At 40.1% G+C, this 22280-nt stretch overlaps 1 protein-coding gene across 1 annotated transcript in view; it reads left to right on the top strand.

The window, feature by feature from the left end:
- Positions 1-7745: 7745 nt before the first annotated feature.
- Positions 7746-22280, top strand: part of Micu1 (mitochondrial calcium uptake 1) — a 149765-nt gene continuing 135230 nt past the window's right edge. Inside the window, exon 1 of the mRNA XM_048338988.1 lies at positions 7746-7857. The gene's annotated coding sequence lies outside the window, so the exon portion shown is untranslated. The remainder of the gene's footprint in view (positions 7858-22280) is intronic.

The following is a 22280-nucleotide window of genomic DNA, read 5'->3' as shown; positions in this document are numbered from 1 at the left end:
ACTTTCAGCTTCTTGATGGTTAGTTGGAGATAAAAGTCTCATCAACTTTCCTGACCACACAGGCTTTGAAACAAGGTCCTCAGACTCAGCCTCCTGAGTAGCTAGGATTGCTGGTGCCCAGTAGGAATACTTTTTTTTTTTTTTTGGTAAGTAAGGAAAAAGGGTAAAGTTTACAATTTTAAATAAAATGGTTGGTATAGTCCTTATTGTCAGATTTTACTAAGACGAGATAAATCAGAATCAGTCTTGTGGTTATGTTGGCTGAATATTGAAGGACAAGGGAGAAGGGTGAGAGGTAAGGGACGGAAGCAGCAGGAGATGAGGTTAGAAAGAACAGGATGGGAGGATATGTGAGATCCTATAGGATCCTATAGATAGTATAATAACTACTTTTATGCTGAGGAAAAGTGAGAGTTTCTATAGCAGTGAAGTAATTGGCTTACATTTTAAAAGGACCACTTGTTGCCATCTGAGAATAGACTACAGGCAGATAATGGTGAAAGAGGAAAAAAAGAAGGCAAATGTTTTGCCTAATAAGGAAGCAATTATTCCAGTAACTCAGACCAGAGATGTGGTAGTCTTGGACAACAGTGACATAGCTGTTGAGAAGCTGAAGGAATCATTCATGATAGATACAGAGAAGTCTAGGCAAAATAAGTAAACCGAGAACCAATTACTAGTGGAAAGAAAACAGAAAATAATATAAGAAAAGGTAACCATGGCAATGTCTAGGACTCGATATGAATAACATTTACACAGTAATAAGCATGTAAACACAAAAGCTAACAATAAAATATTATCAAGTGGCTATACTGTTAGAGTGTATGGTGAAAGCGTGGCCAATTTATTTATCACAAAGAATTCCTATACGTCATTAAAAAAATTTCGATCCACTAAGAAAATGTGCAGAGGTTATAAGCAGACAGTTTAGGGAAAAAGAAAACCAATGGGTCTTACACCTATTACAAGGAGTTGCGTTTTCCTCAAAACTAAAAACAAACTGAAAGGAAAACTCAAACTACATTGAGATGTGATATTTTATCTGATTAGGTATTTATTCTATAGACCTATATAGAGGAAAACTGATACATGTTCAAGGTTATTCTGCAGATTATTTATAAGCGCAAAGACTAAAAACAACATAAACATTTAATTACATAAATCAGGTGACTGAGTAGTTAAAGGCATATATAAGCACATACATAAATATGCATACAACAGGATATTATGTTACTACATAGCAATATATAAAACTAAGGGAACAAGCTGTGCTTATAGGGGCTCATATCTATAATCCTAGCTATTCAGGGAGCAGAGATGGGGTGGACTGCAATTTGAGGCGACCTAAGCAAAAATTTGCCAGACCTCATCTCAACCAATAAAAAGCTTGGTGTGGTGGTACGTGCTTGTCATGTCACTTACATGGCAAGTATAAATAGACGGATCAAGGATAAATAGAAGGATCACGCATAAGGTGAAACCTATTTGAAAAATAGCAAAAGCAAAATGGGCTAGGAGGCATAACTCAAGTGGTAAAAGCACCTCCTAACAAGTAGGAGTCCCAGAGTTCAAACCCCAGCAATGCCTAAACAAACAAAAATACAATTACATTAAAAAATAGTCCCCAAAATGTCCAGGTGCTGTTGGCTCACACCTGTAATTCTAGTCACTCAGAGGCTGAGATCCAGAGGATTGTAGTTTTAAGCCAGTCTGGGTAGAAACATCTGAGATTCTATTTTCAAAATAACTGGCAAAGAAGCCAGGCAGGCTAGAGATGTGGCTCAAGTGTTAGCATGCCAGTCAAGCAAGCAAACTGAGCAATGATGACATTTTAACTTTAAACCCTAGAACAGGTAAAAAAAAAAAAGACAAAACAACAAAAAACTAAGGAAGTCATTTATATGAAAAGATCTTCAATACCAGGCATAATGGTAACATGCCTGTAATTCCAGCACTCAGGAGGATGAGGCAGGAGGATAGTGAGTTACAGATCAATATGGTCTACACAGTGGTCAGCTTGAGCTACAGAGGAAGACCTTGTCTCAAATATCAGATAAAACCTCTACAAACTTCCAAGAGTGTATGTATGCACTCATGTGCATATATGTTTATATGAATGAAAGATGAAGAAAAACAAATGCCACTGGTTGCTCATGAGTAGATTTGGGTGTCTCAAAGACAAAGATGGAAAATTTTTGTACATCTTGTATTTTCTGAGTTTAAACCATTATATAACAAATAACAAACCGTGTTATATAACAAATATGTCATATACTGATTAAACATTTTTTTACTAGTTGAATTATTTGACTTTTAAACAAATACATACAAAAATATATACAAAAGTACATATGCAGAACTTTAATAAAATAAAAACAAGGACATAATTGTTAAATAAGAAACAAAAAACAATATTGTATAGAATTAAATCCTTTTTTGTGTGTGTACCAGTCCTGAGGCTTGAACTCAGAGCTGGAGCACTGTCCTTAAGCTTCTTTTGCTCAAGGCTAGCACTCTACCACTTGAGTCACAGTGCCACTTCTAGCCTTTTCTGTTTATGTGGTATTGAGGAATCGAACCCAGAGCTTTATGCATACTAGGCACACACTTTACCACTGAGCCACATTCCCAGCCACTCTTCTCCACTGGAGAACAATACATTGATTTCATGTATTAAGACAATATTTATTATATTTTTTAAACTTTTTTTTTTTTTTTTTTTTTTGGCCAGTCCTGGGCCTTGGACTCAGGGCCTGAGCACTGTTCCTGGCTTCCTTTTTGCTCAAGGCTAGCACTCTGCCACTTGAGCCACAGCGCCACTTCTGGCCATTTTCTGTATATGTGGTGCTGGGGAATAGAACCCAGGGCTTCATGTATACAAGGCAAGCTCTTTTGCCACTAGGCCATATCCCCAGCCCCAAACTTTTTCTTTTTTTAACCTTCAAGTTATCTGGAAATTAACTCAATTAGTTAATCTCATAAAACATCTAGAATCACTGGGTATCAGTGGGCTCACACCAGTAATCCTCGCTACTCAGGATTGCAGTTTGAAGCCATCTGGGACAGAAAAGTCCACAAGACCTTTAATGAACCAGCAAAAAGCCAGAAGCAGAGTTGTGATTCAAGTGATAGATCACCACTCCTGGAGCTTGAACTCAGGGCCTGGGCACTGTCCCTGAGCTATTAGCAGTAGAGTACTTGCCTAGCATGCATGAAGCCCTGGGTTCAATTCCTCAGTACCACATAAACAGAAAAAGTTAGAAGTGGCACTGTGGCTCAAGTAGTAGAGTGCTAGCCTTGAGCAAAAGAAGCTTAGGGAAGTGCCCCAGCTCTGAGTTCAAGCCCCAGGATGGGGGAAGAGAGAGAGAGAGAGAGAGAGAGAGAGAGAGAGAGAGAGAGAGAGAGAGAGAGAGAGAGAGAGAGAGAGAATATTTAAGGTATGGGAAATGCAAGGTGCTAGTGGCTCGTTCCTGTAATCCTAGCTAATCAGGAGGCTGAGATCTAAGGATCAAGGTTTGAAGCCAGCCCTGACAAATCCAGGAGACTATCTCCCATTAATCAGCAAAATACCCAAGTGGAGATGTGGCTCAAAGGGTAGAGAGTCAGCCTTGAATGAAAACAAAACACAACTAAACAATAACATGAGGCTCTGAGCTCAAGCCCCAATATAAGAAAAAAAATAAAAGAATATGGAGTGATATTAATATATTATGTGCAAGTAAGATGTCATTCAATTTAAGAGATTTAAGTATCCACAGATTTTTGTGCATGAGAGTGGTCCTAACAAAGTATTCTCTCACAGATACTAAGTAAGGGAAGATACCCAACGGCAGAAACAAAGTTTATATATTCATATACTGCAGGCATTCAAAATATGTGTGTGAAAACGATTTTTACTTAAAATGCTATTGGCCACCAGAGGACCAATATTATTAATTTGTTCAGGAGGTATAAAACCTGGTTAGTCATCAAATACATTTCAAAAATGGAGAACCACCTTGCCCAGCAGCCTGAAAAACAACACTGAATTAGTGGATTAATTTCTAATGTAGCTGCATTGGGTTATAACTGAATTCTAACTCTATGCTCTTACACAAAGAAGGATGTTCACTCTTATGAGATTGGCCTACTCTGTAAATTATCTCTATAGTGTTCACTTTTCCACTAAATATTTTATTTGATAAAATGATTAAACAGAAATTATAATAGCAGTGAACATCTACAGAATTTAAAACTATAGTATGAACTATAAGCTTTACTAGAAACTATAACTATAAACTTGTATGACTATTTTCTTTATAAAATACTCTTATTTGCCTTTACCTCGAGTGCAGTTTGTTTGCAGCTACTTCATGTGTAAGAGTGTAACATTTAATACAGAAAAGAAAATCAGGTTTTTTCTATTGTCAGACATTAAAGAGATTTGTAAAAGTGTAAAATCATTCTACTCTCTTTTTAAAAAGCAAACTTCGTAAAAATGTTAAGTCAACATAAAACAGATTATTTTAGTAAATATTAGTGTTAAGTAAATAGTAACAATTATTTTTTTTTTAAAAGTCTAGGCTGGGGGCTGGGGATATAGCCTAGTGGCAAGAGTGCCTGCCTCGGATACACGAGGCCCTAGGTTCGATTCCCCAGCACCACATATACAGAAAACGGCCAGAAGCGGCGCTGTGGCTCAAGTGGCAGAGTGCTAGCCTTGAGCGGGAAGAAGCCAGGGACAGTGCTCAGGCCCTGAGTCCAAGCCCCAGGACTGGCCAAAAAAAAAAAAAGTCTAGGCTGGGAATATAGCCTAGTGGCAAGAGTGCTCGCCTTGTATACATGAAGCCCTGGGTTCCATTCCCCAGCACCACATAGGTCAGAAGTAGAGCTGTGCCTCAAGTAGCAGAGGGCTAGCCTTGAGCAAAAAGAAGCCAGGGACAGTGCTCAGGCCCTGAGTCCACGGCCCGGACTGGCAAAAAAAAAAAAAATGTCTAGCCAAGTGCTGGTGGCTCACACCTGTAATCCTAACTACTCAGGAGGCTGAGATCTGAGGACTGAAGTTCAAAGCCAGCTTGGACAAAAAAGTCCATGAGATTTTTATCTCTAATTAATCACTAAGAAAGCCAGAAGTAGAACTGTGGCTCAAGTGGCAGAGCACTAGCCTTGAGTGAAAAATCTCAAGAATAGTGCCAACGCCCTGATTTCAAACTCCAGGACCAGTGTGTGCATGTACACAGACAAATACACACATTTTAATATCTAATATGGCAAATATTGGTAGATATCACACATAAACAAGTGTTTTTGGAGCCCTTAGCAAAAATTTAAGCACATGATTTATGTTTAAACACGTTATTTAATAAATACTTCAGCTGGTTTAGCGTGTATGTAAGTGTCTGTGTGTGTGTGTGTGTGTGTGTATGTGTGTGTGTCCCTGTGCTGGGACACAAACTCAGTCAGAGACTGGGTGTTACCCTGTAGGTGGGTTTTTTGTTTTATTTTGTTTTTGTCCCTTAGTTTTTTGCTCAAGACTGACCTTTTCCATCTGAGCCACACCTCTACTTCTGGCTTTTTTTTTTCCTGGTCAATTGGGATAAGAATCTAATGGAGTTTTCCTTTCTAGACTAGCTTTGAACAGGTATCCTCAGATCTCTGCCTCCTAAGTAGCTAAGATTACAAGTGTGTGTCAAAAGTGACAAGCGGGTATGGTTTTATATGGGCAATACAAAGACTACAATAGGATTTCACAAATTCTTTTTTTTTTTTTTTTTTGGCCAGTCCTGGGGCTTGGACTCAGGGCCTGAGCACTGTCCCTGGCTTCTTTTTGCTCAAGGCTAGCACTCTGCCACTTGAGCCACAGCACCACCTCTGGCCTTTTCTATATATGTGGTGCTGAGGAAGCGAACCCAGGGCTTCATGTATTGGAGGCAAGCACTCTTGCCACTAGGCCATATTCCCAACCCCTCACCAATTCTTTTTTTTTTGGCCAGTCCTGGGCCTTGGACTCAGGGCCGGAGCACCGTCCCTGGCTTCTTCCCGCTCAAGGCTAGCACTCTGCCACTTGAGCCACAGCGCCGCTTCTGGCCGTTTTCTGTATATGTGGTGCTGGGGAATCGAACCTAGGGCCTCGTGTATCTGAGGCAGGCACTCCTGCCACTAGGCTATATCCCCAGCCCTCACCAATTCTTAAAAATGGATTTTTGTGTAAATTTTTTTTGTGTGTGTGTGTGTTTGAACTCAGGGTCTCTTAATCTTACTTGACTTTTATCTGAAGCCACAGTTCCACTTCCACCTTTTTGCTGGTTAATTGGAGATAAGAGTTACATGGACTTTCTTGCCCAGGCTGGCTTTGAACCATGATCCTCAGATCTCAGATCCCCTACTATCTAGGATTATAGGTGAGACCCCAAGTGCTCAGCAATTTTCATCTAGATTTGTATATTGACAGTTATCCTGATGACCTTCAGATCAGTTGCACCACTTACTGTATCACCAAGGGGACTCAAATTGTGCACCCCACTCCTGCAGATAAAAGAAACGGTCTCCATCCCATAAGCTAGCTAGAAACACTGGGTTTCATGTAAAGTGACAGTACACCAAACACAATAATTTGTTATCTGAGGTTACTGGGGAAGAACCAGAGAAGATAGTTGATCTCCTTCACCCCTTTCCTCTTCTTCTCTCCCCTCTTTCTCTTTCCTCCTCGCTCCTCTTTTCTCCTGTTTTTTTCCCTTCCCTTCCCTTCCTCCTCCACTCCTTATCCTCTCCCTCTCTCCCTCCCTCCCTCCCTCCCTTCCTCCCTCCCGCTCTCCCTCCCTCTCTCTCCCTCCCTCTATCCTCTCTTCCTCTCCCCCTTCTCCTTTTCTCCCTCTTCTGGTGATCCTCCTGCCTGGGCCTTGTAACTAGCTGGGGTTAGAAGTGTGCACCACTGCATCCAGTTTGCTTTTATTTTAGTTCTCTAGTATGCTCTCTGTCTTTTCATTTCACTTTCATAGCATAAGAGGATTCTTCCTCGTCTAACTTGATTAGAAACCCTTTCATGAGGCACTGGGTGGCCCATGCTTGTAATCCTAGCTACTCAGGAGGCTGAGATCTGAGGGCAGGAGAAAGTCTATGAGACTCTTATCTCTAATTAGAAGTGATGCTGTGACTCAAGTGGTAAGGTGCTAGCCTTGAGCAAAAAGAATTTCAGGGGCAACACCCAAGCCCTGAGTTCAAACCCCAGGACCGGCAAGAAAAGAAAGAAAGAAAGAAACCCTTCCATGAGGAAAGCAGGTTATTAGTCGTTTAGGGACTCAACTCTGCTTTATAAGGTTAGTGTGCAAATAAAACACTTGAAAACCCCATAGAGTAAAGGTAGTGGAGAGGTTTCCAAACCCATATAAGACTCAAGTTTATGAAGTAGAGAAATGAAGCTTGTACCTAAAGGCAGTTGAAAAGAAACCTTTCTTGCCTCACTGTGGTCCAGTTTTCTTTTCACGGACTGACTCCTTTTTACTTGGCCAGCACGAAACACGTTCCAAGTGGCAGACACGACGCATTCCTTAAGAAATGCTCACACCTCCTGTGGAAGAGGCAGACAGGAGCCTGACTAAGGGCTTCAGGCAGCGCGCCGGCCTTCCCACCTAAAGGCAAGGGGGCGTGTTGGGGCGTGGTCACGGGCGGAGCCAATCTGCTTCTCCGCCCATCCCCACTCCTTTTCCTCAGCTTCCACGCCCTAGTCTTTTCACCGCGATCCCGGCAGGCCTAGCGGGGAGGGAGGAGTCACGTGATGATGGGCGGAGCACGTAGAGGCTGGTCCGGACTGACTCTGTGGTTGTGGTTGTCTGAGGCGAGTGGCGTTGACGGAGTTGCTGTCTAAGCTGGAGCCGGCGGGTGAGTGTAGATTGAGCTTTGTGAAGGGAAATCCATTGAGGGGAACCGAAGAGGGACAGCTCGGGCACCTGCCCTTGAGGCCGGCCACTCGGGTGGCCGCGTGAGGTAGTTGTCTCTCGCGGATTCCCTCAGCTTGGGGTGCTGCCCGCGTCCCGCCCTCCTCCCCCCTTCTGGATCCCGGGTCGCTCAATCAAGTCCCAAGAAAACTTCTCCACCCGCGTCCGGGACACTGATAGTCCAGATCGCGTCTCCAGGATCCCGACGGCGTGGGCTGAAGTGGCTGGGGGATTTTACAATGACACCTAAGATAAACAGGTAGACTCATGATCCCGTCGGAAAAGAAATGGAAAATCACCCGGCACCTCAAGGAGCAAAACCAAGGGGGGGACGGGCAGGCAGGCCACTTGGGCGGTTCAGCTTTGATCCTTGCCCAGGGCCTTTGCGTTCTCATTCTCTTTCCATCTGCCCGTCTTCTGGCCAGCCCCCCCCCCCCCCCTTGCCCAGTCTGAAGTTTTTCTTCCTATCTTGGTTTTGAGAATGTTGGGAAAAGAGTTTGAAGAGAGACTGTTTTTAAAGTTGTCATCTCTTAAGATCCTGGGGTTTATAGGTTTTTAATATAATTTATCGTTATTATTAAGGTGTTATAGAGAGGGGTTACCATTTCATAAGTCAGATAATGAGTACATCTCTTTTCTTTATTGCACAACGTCACGCCTTCACTTTTCCCCAGTTTCCCCTTCCTATCCTGCCCACAAGTTGCATACTTCATTTTTCACTGTCCACATAGTGTATACTGAATAGCGTGATTGCATTTATTCACCTTTCCTCACTGCCTTTCTGTGCCCCTTCTTTCCCTTTAAAGAAAAAACACCTCAAAGCAAAAACAAACCGACAAGCAACAACAACAAAACAAACACATTGGGTTTCTAATTTCTTCGTCTTTTTACATACCTGAAAAATATTGTAAGCAAATACACTTATAGTAGAATACTTGTTCTCCTTGGAAAGAGAGAACATAAATGAACATTCTGTTCATATATAAATAGATATTTTGGCACACTTTTTTTTTTTTTGCCAGTCCTGGGGCTTGGATTCAGGGCCTGAGCACTGTCCCTGGCTTCTTTTTGCTCAAGGCTAGCACTCTGCCACTTGAGCCACAGCGCTGCTTCTGGCCGTTTTCTGTATATGTGGTGCTGGGGAATTGAACCCAGGGCCTCATGTATACGAAGCAAGCACTCTTGCCACTAGGCCATATCCCCAGCCCTTGGCACACTTTTTGGTCTCTTTGAAATGGCTTTGTGTTACAGCATCCTTTCAGGTCTGGTGAGAAAGTGGTGCCTGAACTATATGACAAATTGATAAAATTTGAGACAAAAGTGTTAGCTAGGATGGTCAACTTGCTGTTTTGCTGGTATGGACAAGGTTAATGAGTTTGTTGAATATTGCCTTTCCCTAAGAATTTTGGAACCTACTGCCACTTATCTGTGAGAAGATGACTCTGACCTTCACCTACTCTGTTTAGTTTTATTTTGTGACAAGGTCTCATGTGTAGCCCAGGCTAATGAACCTCCTGCTTCAGCCACCCTAGTGCCAAGATTACAGGCATGAGCCACCTGGTCAGCTCACCACTCTTGTCACCACTTTTAATAATGTTTGGTTATCTCTTCCACTGAATGACATCACTCTGGGGCTGGGAATGTGGCCTAGTGGTAGAGTGCTTGCCTAGCATGCATGAAACCCTGGGTTTGATTCCTCAGCACCACATATACAGAAAAAGCCAGAAGTGGTGCTATGGCTCAAGTGGTAGAGTGCTATCCTTGAGCAAAAAGAAGCCAAGGACAGTGCTCAGGCTCTGAGTTCAAGCCCCATGACTGGCAAAAAATAAGTAAATAAATAAATAAATGACATCACTCTGACCACTTATTTATGTCAAAAAAGTGTCAGTGATACCTAAATGTACTTACTGAGAGTCATAAAATACAAAATAGTAACAGAAAATGAAAAGTTAAGAATGTTTGCAGTGTGGGCCTAGTGGCAAGAGTGCTTGCCTCGTATACATGAAGCCCTGGGTTCGATTCCCCAGCACCACATATATAGAAAATGGCCAGAGGTGGCGCTGTGGCTCAAGTGGCAGAGTGCTAGCCTTGAGCAAAAAGAAGCCAGAGACAGTGCTTAGGCCCTGAGTCCAAGGCCCACTACTGGCCAAAAAAGAAAAAAAGAAAGAATGTTTGCAATGTGGCTTACTCCTGAGTCCTAGCAACCCAGGAGGTTGAGATCTGAGGATCAAGGTTCAAAGCCAGGCCAGTCTGTGAGACTCTTATCTCCAATTAACCACCAAAAATCCAGAAATAGCGCTGTGGCTCAAGTGGTAGAGGGCTAGCCTTGATCTGAAGAGCTCAGGGGCAGTACCCAGGTCCAGAGTTCAAGCCCCGTGCCTGAAAAAAAAATAAAAAGAAAAAGAATGTTTGCCTGGAGAGAGAAAAGGGAAAAGTGATAGCAATGAATGAAAGCTAATCAAAGCAAGAGAATAAAAACACTTGTTGCCTTCTTATGTTCTCTTTAATATATATACTACATTCAATAGATTTTTCTCTATTTTTTGAGACAGGTGTCCAGGGTGGCCTCGAATTCCTGAGCTCCACCAGTCCTCCTGTCTCAGCTTCCTGAGTAGTGGGGACTGTAAATAGGTGGATTCCACTGTTCCCAGCTTTATTTAGTACCCTATATAGTCTCAAAGGATGCATATTGAAATGGACTAACATATATTTAAGACAAAATATCTAATGGTATATAATTTCAATGTTATATAAATATAGCTGAAATATCTAACTGACAAAACTCTGTAAGATCTTATATTGTTTAGTGTTGCAGAATTAATGTAATTGATATAGTGGTGAAGCCTTTTTTAAACATAACTTTTCTACTTTAGTTTTACATTTTGAGCAATTTTATTTTACAATGACTGCACATTTGTTAAATATTAACCATTTTTCATATAGAGTTGTTTACTGTATACCATTTATATATGAGAACCATTTTTCTTCTTTTTAGTGGTTTAGTACTAGGGTTTAGACTCAGGGCCTCACACTTGGTAGCACTTGAGCCACACCTCCAGCACCAAGAACAAATTATTATTATTATTATTATTATTATTATTATTATTTTGCCAGTCCTGGGTCTTGAACTCTGGGCTTGGGCACTGTCCCTGAGCTTCTTTTGCTCAAGGCTGCCACTCTACCACTTGAGCCGCAGCACTACTTCTGGCTTTTTCTGTTTATATGGTATTAAGGAATCAAACCCAGGGCTTCATGCATGCTAGGCAAGCACTCTACAAATAAGCCATATTCCCTGCCCCAAGAACCAATTATTTTAAAAAAGGTTTACTGGTCTGAAAATATGGCCTAGTGAGAGAGTGCTTGTCTCTCATACATGAAGCCCTGGGTTTGATTCCTCAGTACCACGTATATAGAAAAAGCCAGAAGTGGTGCTGTGGCTCAAGTGGTAGAGTGCTAACATTGAGCAAAAAGAAGCCAGGGACAGTGCTCAGGCCCTGAGTCCAAGCCCCAGGACTGGCAAAAAAAAAAACCAAAAAACCCCAAAAGGGTTTACTACTCAGAACTCTTCTGCCCTCATCCCCTGACTAAATAAAAATAACTTTATTTTGTGTCAATGAAAAAAGGTGATATTTATTTATTTATATACCTACCTATTGTGGTCCTGGAGTTTGAACTCCTGCTTGCTACCACTAGAACCATATTTTCATTTCTAGTTTGTGACTTAGCTTTTAAAAACATCATTTGTTAACTTATGAAACCTCAAATTAAATTCTTTGATTGCATATGTGTTTTGTAAATATTTTTTTGGTGCTGGTACTGGGGCTTAACCATAGGGGCCTGGCATTCTTGCTTAATTTTTTTGCTCAAGTTTAGTACTCTTATCACTTGAGCCACACTTCCACTTTTGCTTACATGTATTTATATGATTATTACATGTATAGTGCCTTTGCTCTAGAGTATTCAGGTTTTACAATGTAAGATGTGTTGTATATTTGGCTAGTTGGTCCACATTGATTATAGTTTTTGTTAATTTTTTTGTTTCTGTTTTTGTTTGGGGCTGAGAACTTAACCCCAAATGCTAACTAGACATAGTTCTATAGCTTTGGATCCAATGACTATTAGTATTTTTACTGTGGATGAACTTGGCTAAGTAACTGCAGCTTATACACAGTAAATAAAATGTTTTAAATATTTAAAAATGTCATTAAGAAGATTAAATGCTTGATTCTTCTCATTATTCTATGTTTAAAGTCTCATTATAGAAACTACTTCATTTTGAACATTATGTGAAAAATAAATTACTGTAACTATCACTACTTGCCATCACTGGATATTAACTTTAAAACTAATTACCATTAACATCTGGTTTTATATCCTTATGCATTATTCTGATAATTCATGATATTAGAAGAAGAAATATAATTAAAACAACAATTTACTTCTCTGTCATGGTTTTGATCGAAAGAAATGTCAGCAGCTCAAGTAAATGGGCATTTGAACTTTAATTGCTAACATTGGTAACACAGGCTTCAGTTTAGGTAGTTCCAAGTTCTAAATTCCACCCCTATCACTTGTTAAACTCAGAAAGGTATGTAATAGATGTGAACTTGAGTTTGTTCCTTTTGCAAAATGGAAATGGTAATGCATCACAAAAGTTCTTATGAAAAGTAAGTTAACTAGTATATGCCTAGTATCTGGAATGTAGAAGGTTCTCACTGAATGTAATTGTCAGCAATAACAACTACAGAACTGAGCTTGCTGGCTCATATTTATAATATTGGCTCTTTGGGAAAACAGAAGAATTGAAGTTCAAGGCCAGCCTGGCAAAAAAACAAGACCTCTATGTCAATTAGCAAACCAGGTGTGTTGGCATATGCCCCAAATCACAGCTACATGAATGGTTGGAAGATTGAAGTCTGAGGCCGGCAGGACAATAATGTAAGACCCTATCCAAAAGATAAGTAAAGCACAAGGGCTGAGAATTTGGCTCAAATAGTAGATAGAGCACCTGCCTAGCAAATGTTGACACACTGAGTTCACATCCTGCTAACCACAAAATCATAACAGTATATATAGAATTGTGTCTTATATGATTTTATTTCCCCAATTTCAGAATGTTTAATTCCAACAAACTTAAAAGATATGTTTTTTAAATATATAGGTGTCTGAGAAATTAAGTAGATTGTTTTTCAGCTTATCTTGATTTTAGCAGATTTTATACTTCTATGTTGTATATCTGTTCATAAACTAAAGGATTTTGTTGAACTATATAATTTTAGTTGAGTACCCAAGTAGTGGAAGAATGCCTTGTCTTATTATTATCACTTTAGGCCTGGAAATTATACTGAGGGAATCCTAAACTCAGTAAGGTTTAGTTCTAAATGGAAGGTAACATGGTTTCTTCACTATAAACTGGTTGAGCATTTGGAATGTTCAAGTCCATATTCATGGTGATTTTTGGTAATAAAAGTGATAAAAATGAACTGAGGACCTTGAACCTGACTAAGTGGCCAATCTGTCATCGGGTCCATACCCTGTTTTCTTATCCTTAAAGATAAATTCAGGATCTTCTCCTATAAAGAAGTAGTAAAGCTTTGAGACTAGTGGTAGAGCATCAGCTGTGAACAAAAAAGCATGAGGCCTGGAAATCAACCCCCAATACCAACACATTAAGACAAAACAAAAGTTTCATGACATAAAATTTACCAATACCCATTAGAATGACATTTTGAAAACACTCTTCTATATTCTCAAGAAGCTAGAAAAAAGATTGAACATATTAAATGGACAAAATTAAAAAGACATTAAACCCACGGAATTGGAAACAATGTCTTAGGTGGATTGATTAATAGCAGGTTAGACATCAGAGAAGAAAAACTGACAGTACTTATGGCTCACTCCTGCAATTCTAGTTACTAAGAAAGCTGAAATTGGGAGGATCATGATTTGAAGGCGAGTCTCAGCAAAAAATTCTAAAGACCTGAGTTCAAATTCTAGTACCGACCACCAAGGGGGGGAAAAAGCAGAACTAAAGCAAGGCTCGTGAAGTATACAAAATAATCTGCAGAAATCTTACCAAAAATACTTATTAGACTCTGATCAAACCTTTTCATGTAAGTTCTTTGTGAAAAAAAGTGAAAGCAACAGAGAAGTAACTTAAACTATCCCCTTAGGAAGTACTCAGACCCAAAATGTATGAAATGCTGCAATATAATTACTGTCTCCAGAAACTCCTTTTGTGGTATGTGAAGGGGACACTCAGCTCTGGGCACTTCTTCCGCCGGCAGGAGGAGCAGGAAGCATATCCCAGGGGGGTAGAGCCACAAAACCGCCTGCCCCGAGCCCCCCTTACGTTTAAGGCAGGACACAGGAGATTCATCTTGGTCTTTTTCTTTATTCCTGGAGAGAACAAAGATCGTACCTCAAGAGAGAGAGCTCTTGGGTTCTGGTGAACAATATCTTAGGTCTTTAGCAGGTATCTAAATTGGGCTTGGTTCCCCAATCGGGAAAACACATCCAAAGCCCTTTCCCACGCTAATAAGCGGGTCAGGACCTTGCCATGACCCAGTAAGGGGGTCCTTCCATTGGACTTGCACCTTTAAATAAGGTGTCTGATCTGACCAATGCCTCTGAAAGGCTGTCAGAGGTTGGTCTTTGGAGAAATTTAAAATATTTAATGTAATCATGGCTGTCCTTAATTGGTCATGAGGGCTGCCCCCCCTTTCTGTTTTAATAATTGGTCCTTTAGGGTCTTGTTATGCCTCTCAATTATGGCCTGACCTCTCGGGTTATATGGTATTCCAGTAGTATGTTTAATATTCCACATTTGAAAAAATTTCTGTAATGGTTTGCTTATAAAGCAAGGTCCATTATCGGTCTTTACCTGTAAGAGCAGCCTCCTTTCTTAGTATAGTCCGGTCTGCTCCAGTGTCAATTAAACATCGGAACCTTTTCCCTGCTATAACGATTTCTATTCTTGGCCTAATTCCTGGGACTATTGGGACTGTCCAGTGGGCCCTAGGCTGGTCACTAGGCTGGCCGCTAGACTGGTTGCCTCCTTTGGGTGACGGGGCTGGAGGGCGCCCCACTACCAGTTTAAAGGCTTCCCCCCAGCATCAAATCTGGATTTGCAATGCCTTCACCAATGAAATTCCTTCTTGCACCGGGGGCAAGGTGTTTTAGGCAGCACCTTAGCCTGGCCTGAGGGTTGTCCTCGTGAGGCACCAGATTTCACGGGGCCTGAAGGACACTCCCTCTTAAAGTGGCCCTGGCCGCCACACCCATGACAGAGCCCCCTGTTTGCCTCGCTACGCCCATGACAGAGCCCCCTGTTTGTCTCACTATGCCCACAACAGGGCCCCTTGTCTGCCTTGCTGGTGAGGGCAGGGACGGATACCTCAGTAAGTGAAGCATCAACAGCTGTGTCCGGTGGACCTGAGTGCTGACATCCCGGCAAGCAAATACCCAGCTTTCCATAGATCTCCCCTTTATTCCCGCACAAGCTAATCTGCAGTGTGGGGTCGTTCCGTTCCACACCAGGGCCCTGACAAGCTGGTTTAGCTGGGACCCAGGAGCCTTCTCCAGGAGACCTCTCTCCACCTGGTTGATAAAGGCAGCAAGGCCCTCTGTAGCCTTTTGAGTAATTCCTATTATCGGGACTTCCAGGGCCCCCTCCCTAAGCTTTTCCATGCCGGGAATCCCACGGCCCATACCTGCTCCCAGTAGAGGGCAGGAAAAGCAGCCTGTTGGAGGTCTGTAGCATGCGGATCAGTAGATCCAAATAACATGTCAAAAGTTATGGGAATTGGGGGGTCGGCAGCTTGATTTCTTTCAGCCTGAGCATAGCAGCCATGTCTAAAAGAGGAACACCAGTCTATGTACATTGTGCTAGAAAACAGGGTCTGGGCTAAGCTCCTCCACTTCTGGGTGGTGGAAAATCGATGAGCCAGGCCACGGAGGAGGGTATCCGCCCAGGGGGTATTCGGGCCCCTCCCCTTGAGGACTGCCTTTCTAAGTTCTCTCAAGTCCTTGGCTTCCCAGGATTGCCACTGGGTTGGGATGCATCCTGGGTCAATATCTGCTGGGGAGCCCATGCTCAGTGAATGAGCGCCGCAGCGGATGCAGAGATTTTTTTTTTAATTATTATTATCAAACTGAATTACAGAGAGGTTACAGTTTCATACATTAGGCATTGGATACATTTCTTGTACTGTTTGTTACCTCGTCCCTCATTCCCCCCTCTCCCCTCCCCCTTTCCCTCCCCCCTCCCCCCATGAGTTGTTCAGTTGTTCGTTCATTTTCACCAAACAATTCGTAAGTATTGCTTTTGTAGTTTTTTTTTTTACCCTGTGTCTCTTGATTTTGGTATTCCCTTCCAATATCCTGGTTCTAATACCAGTATACCCAGTTTCCAATATACTCAGATAAGATACAGAGATAGTGTGACTATACCATTTTTATATTCCTATCAAGCATGTCCTTGCCAGCACTTACTTTCAGCGTTTTTTCTGTTTATTTGTTTTAAATAATAGTGTTCTAGTGGATATGAGTGTATTTTATATTTTATTTATGTGTGTATATATAAATACACATATATACATATACACACATATATAAATATATATTCTTTTAAAAATAGTATTTCATTAGTATTCTAAGCTGTCCTCAAACTTGTCAATCTTCCTGCCTCTGCCTTCTCAGTGCTGGCATTACAGGCATGTGCCATCACACTCAGCCAGTATAATTTAGCATACAAGAAAATGAATGTTGTGAGAAGGTGAGGGACGGTTGCATATACAGTAACTTGTAGATTAAGAGAGAGAAAACAATAGGTAATACATAATATTTGAATGGAATTAGATTTGAAAAATCAGCTAACAATTTTTTTGGAGGGGTTGAATATTCCTGGCTTTAGAAGCTATTAGGAAATTTGTATCTTCCCTTCAAGTAAGTTTGATAATGATCATATGTAGGAAAACATTATCAAGCCCTTTAAGGGTATTCTGATGTCTGTAAGGTTTGGTTTTTGTTTGTTTGTTTGTTTGTTTGCCAGTCCTGGGGCTTGAACTCAGGGCCTGAGCACTGTTCTTGGCTTCTTTTTGCTCAAGGCTAGCACTCTCTCTGCTGAGCCACAGTGCTACTTCCGGCTTTTTCTGTTTATGTGATGCTGAGGAATTGAATCCAGGGCTTCATGCATGTTAGGCAAGTACTCTACCACTAAGCCACATTCCCAGCCCTGTAAGTTTTTTAATATGTGTCCAGCATGATAAAAACAATTTAATAGAGAAATGTGGTGAAAGTTCATTTTTCAATCTAGATAATGTACATATGGTATTTATAGTAGTTTTCTTTGAAATTTCTGTTTAGCAGTTTTAAAATAAGCCATAAAGTTTTGATCTAATCTCTCCTGAAAAGAGGCCATTTAAAAAATTGGTGCTTTTTAAGCAGTACAGAGGTTCCACAAAAGACTAAACATAGAGATCCCCTATGACCCAGCAGTGCCCTGGATGTTTACCCAAAAGACCACAAACAAGGCCACACTAAAGCTACCAGCACAACAGTGTTCATTGCAGCATTATTTACCGTAGCTAAGATATGGAATCAACCCAGATGCCCCTCAGTAAATGAATGTATCAAGAAAATCTGATGTATATACACAATGGAATTCTGTGCTTCCATCAGAAAGAATGACATTGCCCCATTTGTAGGGACATGGGAAGACATGAAAAAAAATTATATTAAGCCAAGCAAGCCAGACCCAAAGAAACACAGGCTGCATAGGTTCCCTCATTTGTAATAACTAGAATATTTATAGGATATTTTTAGCAGAGGATTATAAGAGCTCAATAGCTATGTGCATATGTTTATATAAAATGATGCTAATTGAAGAAATGGAAATGAAGGTTTCTCCCCCTTTTTGTGTACTATTTGCAGTTATTTCTTTTTTGTTCCTTTGGTTTATTTCCTGTTGTTACTGTTTTTTATTTCTGTATGCTTTATCTTGTATGTAAGTTTATCTGATTTAGGAAAGGAAAGAGGAATCATAGAAATGGTAAGACAAAGGGTGAACCTGGTGAGTAATACTCACCAGGTACTATGTTGGAAGTGAACTTTACAAGTTGGGGGAAAGGGGAGTGGGGGGAGGGGGGAACAGGTGAAAATGAAGGAGGGGATAACACTGTTCAAAAAGCAATGTGCAAAAAAAAACAAAAGGAATATGCTCATGACCTTACCTATGTATCTGTAACCCCTCTGTACATCGCTTTTACAATAAAATTAGAAAAGAAAAAAATTCTACTTTTTCAATACTGTGCAAATAAAAATGAGTTTTAGTACCATATATACAAATGTGGCAAATTAATTCAACTTTTCATGAGTACAATGAGTTTAAGTGCTCAGTTTGCTTTTGTTTTTATTTACTTTAATCCTTAACATAGTTTATTTCTTCTTTAAATAATTAATCTTTATTAGTTTTCTGTATCTGAAATTAGTCTATGATTTAAAAAGAATTTGTTTTGGGGGTTGGTTGTTTTTTTTTTGTGTGTGTGTGTTTTTTTTTTTTTTTTTTTTTTGTCATCTTGACCAGAGGACTAGGCATGCTTTGTGCTCATCCAGCATTTGAAGAAACAATTAACTATCCAAGCTGTGGCAAGGCTCTCTTACCATTTTGCTAGCTTGAAGGTTTTCAATTCATGCTCTATTAAAAAAAATTGCTCCTATCATTAACAATTTCTTTCTTTCTTGACTCTATATTTTCTTGAGGCTAAGATTGAAGTCTCTGGTTTATTCCCAAGTACTGTGTATTCCACACTAAGATTAATGAAGTGTTATTTATTTGTGTAGAAAATCTGGGACTTCACTGTATGAAAATAAACATTCTTTTAAAATTGTGGGTTACAGTTACGTAAATCAGGTAAAGAGTACATTTTTTCCAAAGGCTCAATAGCTATGTGTATATGACCAAATAAAATGATCTTTATTGGGGACTGAGAATATTTCTTAGTGGTAGAGTGTTTGCCTTGCATGCATGAAGCCCTGGGTTTGATTCCTTGGCACCACATAAACAGAAAAATTCAGAAGTGGTACTGTGGCTCAAGTGGCAGAGTGCTAGCCTTGAGCAAAAAGAAGCCAGGGACAGTGCTCAGGCCTTAAGTCCAAGCCCCAGGACTGGCAAAAAATTTTAAAAAATAAATAAAATGATGTTTATTGAAATTAACTCCAAAAAATAATGACTTTTAAAAAAGACTATATTTCTTTTTTGTCAATATCACCCCTTCAGGGCTGGGGATATAGCCTAGTGGCAAGAGTGCCTGCCTCGGATACACGAGGCCCTAGGTTCGATTCCCCAGCACCACATATACAGAAAAAACGGCCAGAAGCGGCGCTGTGGCTCACGTGGCAGAGTGCTAGCCTTGAGCGGGAAGAAGCCAGGGACAGTGCTCAGGCCCTGAGTCCAAGGCCCGGGACTGGCCAAAAAAAAAACAACAAAAAAAACAAATATCACCCCTTCATAAAACATTCTAACCTCATAAATCTAGGCAGTTTGTTATTTGTTGAAGCTTATTTGCTAGTTGCTTTCCTCAATATTAGACACACTCATATTGATTTCTGGAGCATAGGGTGATGGCAGTCAAGGAGTTACTAGATCTGGTTTTTTCTCACTTTGTTAGTAACTAGCTTTGGTACTCTTGAGGGAGTCATCTAAGGTATCATCCTCCTTAGCCTGTTTCCTTTCCAATATTATAATATATGATTATTTTTCCTTATATATTTAATCAATGTTTGAGTATATTGGAGCATACTAAATCCCTTGTCAAAACTATCTCTTAATGGTTTTGTTAATTATGCCCACATCCTTATAAACAGCCCATTTATTAAATTCTCTTTAATTATACTATATATGTTTAATTATACTATATATGTTAGTAATTTATGTCCTTTTATAATTTTAAATTTCAGATCAATGATAAATCAATTACTGTATTCCCGACAATAAGCTTTGGAGACCAGATTGGCAGGGTTTTTTTCTCCTTTGTTACATTGTAGCAAAATCTACATAATACTAAATTGATATTTTGACCACTTTAAGTATACAGTTCAATGGCATTAGCACTTTTACCATTTTGTGTGCCTATTGCCACTGCCCATTTTCAGAACCTTTTCATCATCCCAAACATAAACTTTGTACCCATTAAACAATAACTTCCCTTTTCTCCTCCTCATCATCTTCGGTAACAACTACTTCACTTTCTGTCTCTTAGGAATTTGACTATTTTAGGCACTTCTTGTGAATGGAATTAACGTATTTTTTTCATTTTATTTTATTTTTTGCCTGTCCTGTGACTGAATTCTAGGCCTGGATGCTGTCCTTAAGCTTTTGTGCTCAAGGCTAGCACTCTACCACAGCTCCACTTCCATCCTTTTTTTTTTTTTTTGTAGTTTAGTGGAGAGAAGAGTCTCACAGACTTTCATATCCTGGCTGGCTTCAAACCATAATCCTCAGATTTCGGCCTCCTGAGTAGCTAAGATTATAGGTGTAAGCCACCAATGCCCAGCAAATTACTATTTTGTCTTTTAACTATAGTGTCCTCAAGTTTATCTATGTTGTAGCATATGCCACAATTTCTTTTTTTTTTCGTAGCTGAATAATATTCATTTTATACACACTCTACATTTTGTTTATCCTTTTGTTGATGAATATTGGATTGTTTCCATTTTTTGGCTATTTTGAATAACACTGCCATGAACATTACTGTTCAAGTATCTGCCTAAGTAGTGCTTGCTTTTTATTCTTTGATGTGTATGCCTAGGAGTGGAATTGCAGGGTCACATGATAATCCTGCCTTAACCTGAGGTTTGCACTACCATGCCCAGCAAGCTGCATCCTCTTAATGTTACCTTCTCCCTCCAAAAGTATTTATTTACAATTTGCTTCATATTTGACAGTGTGCTTAGCTTTTTACAAATATTATCATACCTAATACTCATCATGGCCATTTGCCATAACTCTTATTATCCTTGTTTTTTGCAAGCACAAAATTGCTAAGTCAGGAACCAAACAGTTCTAACTTAGTACAAAATTAATGACCTGAAGTGGGCAAGTTAATTACAAGTTAGTATCTAGAACAAATTAATTACTTAAATAAGATACTTAACTTTGTGGGACTCATTAAAAGAAAATAGAACAAAATATATGAAAGCACATACTTTTCTATATATTCAGTCTATTCTAAGTTTGCTTTAATTAAGTCCCATAGTTTTAAACAACATCATCTAGTAAGCAAGAGAAATTGTTTCTAAAAGTGCCTGATCAGATGCTGTGTGCTAGTGGCTCATGCCTGTAATCCTTGCTACTCAGAAGCCTGAGATCTGATATCCCAGGCAGAAAAGTCTGTGAGACTCTTATCTCCAATTAATCACATTTTTAAAAAGCTGGATGTGGAGATGTGGCTCAAGTAGTAGAGCACTAGCTTTGAGCATGCATACTCAGGGATAGCACCCAGACCCTGAGTTCAAGCCCAGGAATGGCACACACACACACACACACACACACACACACACACACACACACACACAGTGCCTGATCAGAATGAAGTGTGCTTGTAGTTCCAGCTTCTCAGGAGACAAGGGTGGTAGGACCATTTAAGTTCAAAGAATAGGAGTAGGTAGTTCAAGAGCAACACCTTTTCTCAACAAACAAAAACAAAAGGTAAGAAAAAAAAAGATAGGCATATGTCCTGGGAAATATCCAAGATTGCTATCAGTCAGACAAGTTTGTTTCTAAAGAGAACATATAGACAAATTATTCTAAGAATATATATTTAAAAAATTCACTGAAGCTGGATGCTAGTGGCTCACACCTATAATCCTAGCTACTCAAGAGGCTGAGTTCTGAGATTCACAGTTTGAAGTCAGCCTAGGGAAAAAAGTCCATGAAGACTGTTATCTCCACTTAACTACCACAAAACCAGAAGTGGCATTTTGTTTCAAAGTGGTAGAGCACTTGCCTTGAGTGAAAATGCTTAGGGACAGAGCACAGGCCCTGAGTTCAAGCCCTACAGCCCACAATACAAAAGAAGATTCACTGAAATTGTTATTTTTATAGTAAGAGATTTCTTTTTACTCTCTCTCTCTCTCTCTCTCTCTCTCTCTCTCTCTCTCTCTCTCTTTCTCTTCTTATAGATTAGCCTGCACTAGCATGGTGAGTTATATGCCATTAGCTCAACAATTGAGTTGTAACATGGAGTTGTCATGTCTTACTTGTACCTCATCCTTCCTGTCTGAAAATGGAACAGTAAGGAAGTATTCCTAAGAGTACTTACAAGTATAGTGTTCTCAGCAAGTGCATGGTGCCATTCTTATTCAGTA

Source organism: Perognathus longimembris, chromosome 2 (genome assembly GCF_023159225.1).
Source record: "Perognathus longimembris pacificus isolate PPM17 chromosome 2, ASM2315922v1, whole genome shotgun sequence".
Classification (NCBI taxonomy): domain Eukaryota; kingdom Metazoa; phylum Chordata; class Mammalia; order Rodentia; family Heteromyidae; genus Perognathus; species Perognathus longimembris.
The sequence above is the reverse complement of the archived record's forward strand: the minus strand, read 5'-3'. Positions and strand labels throughout refer to the sequence as shown.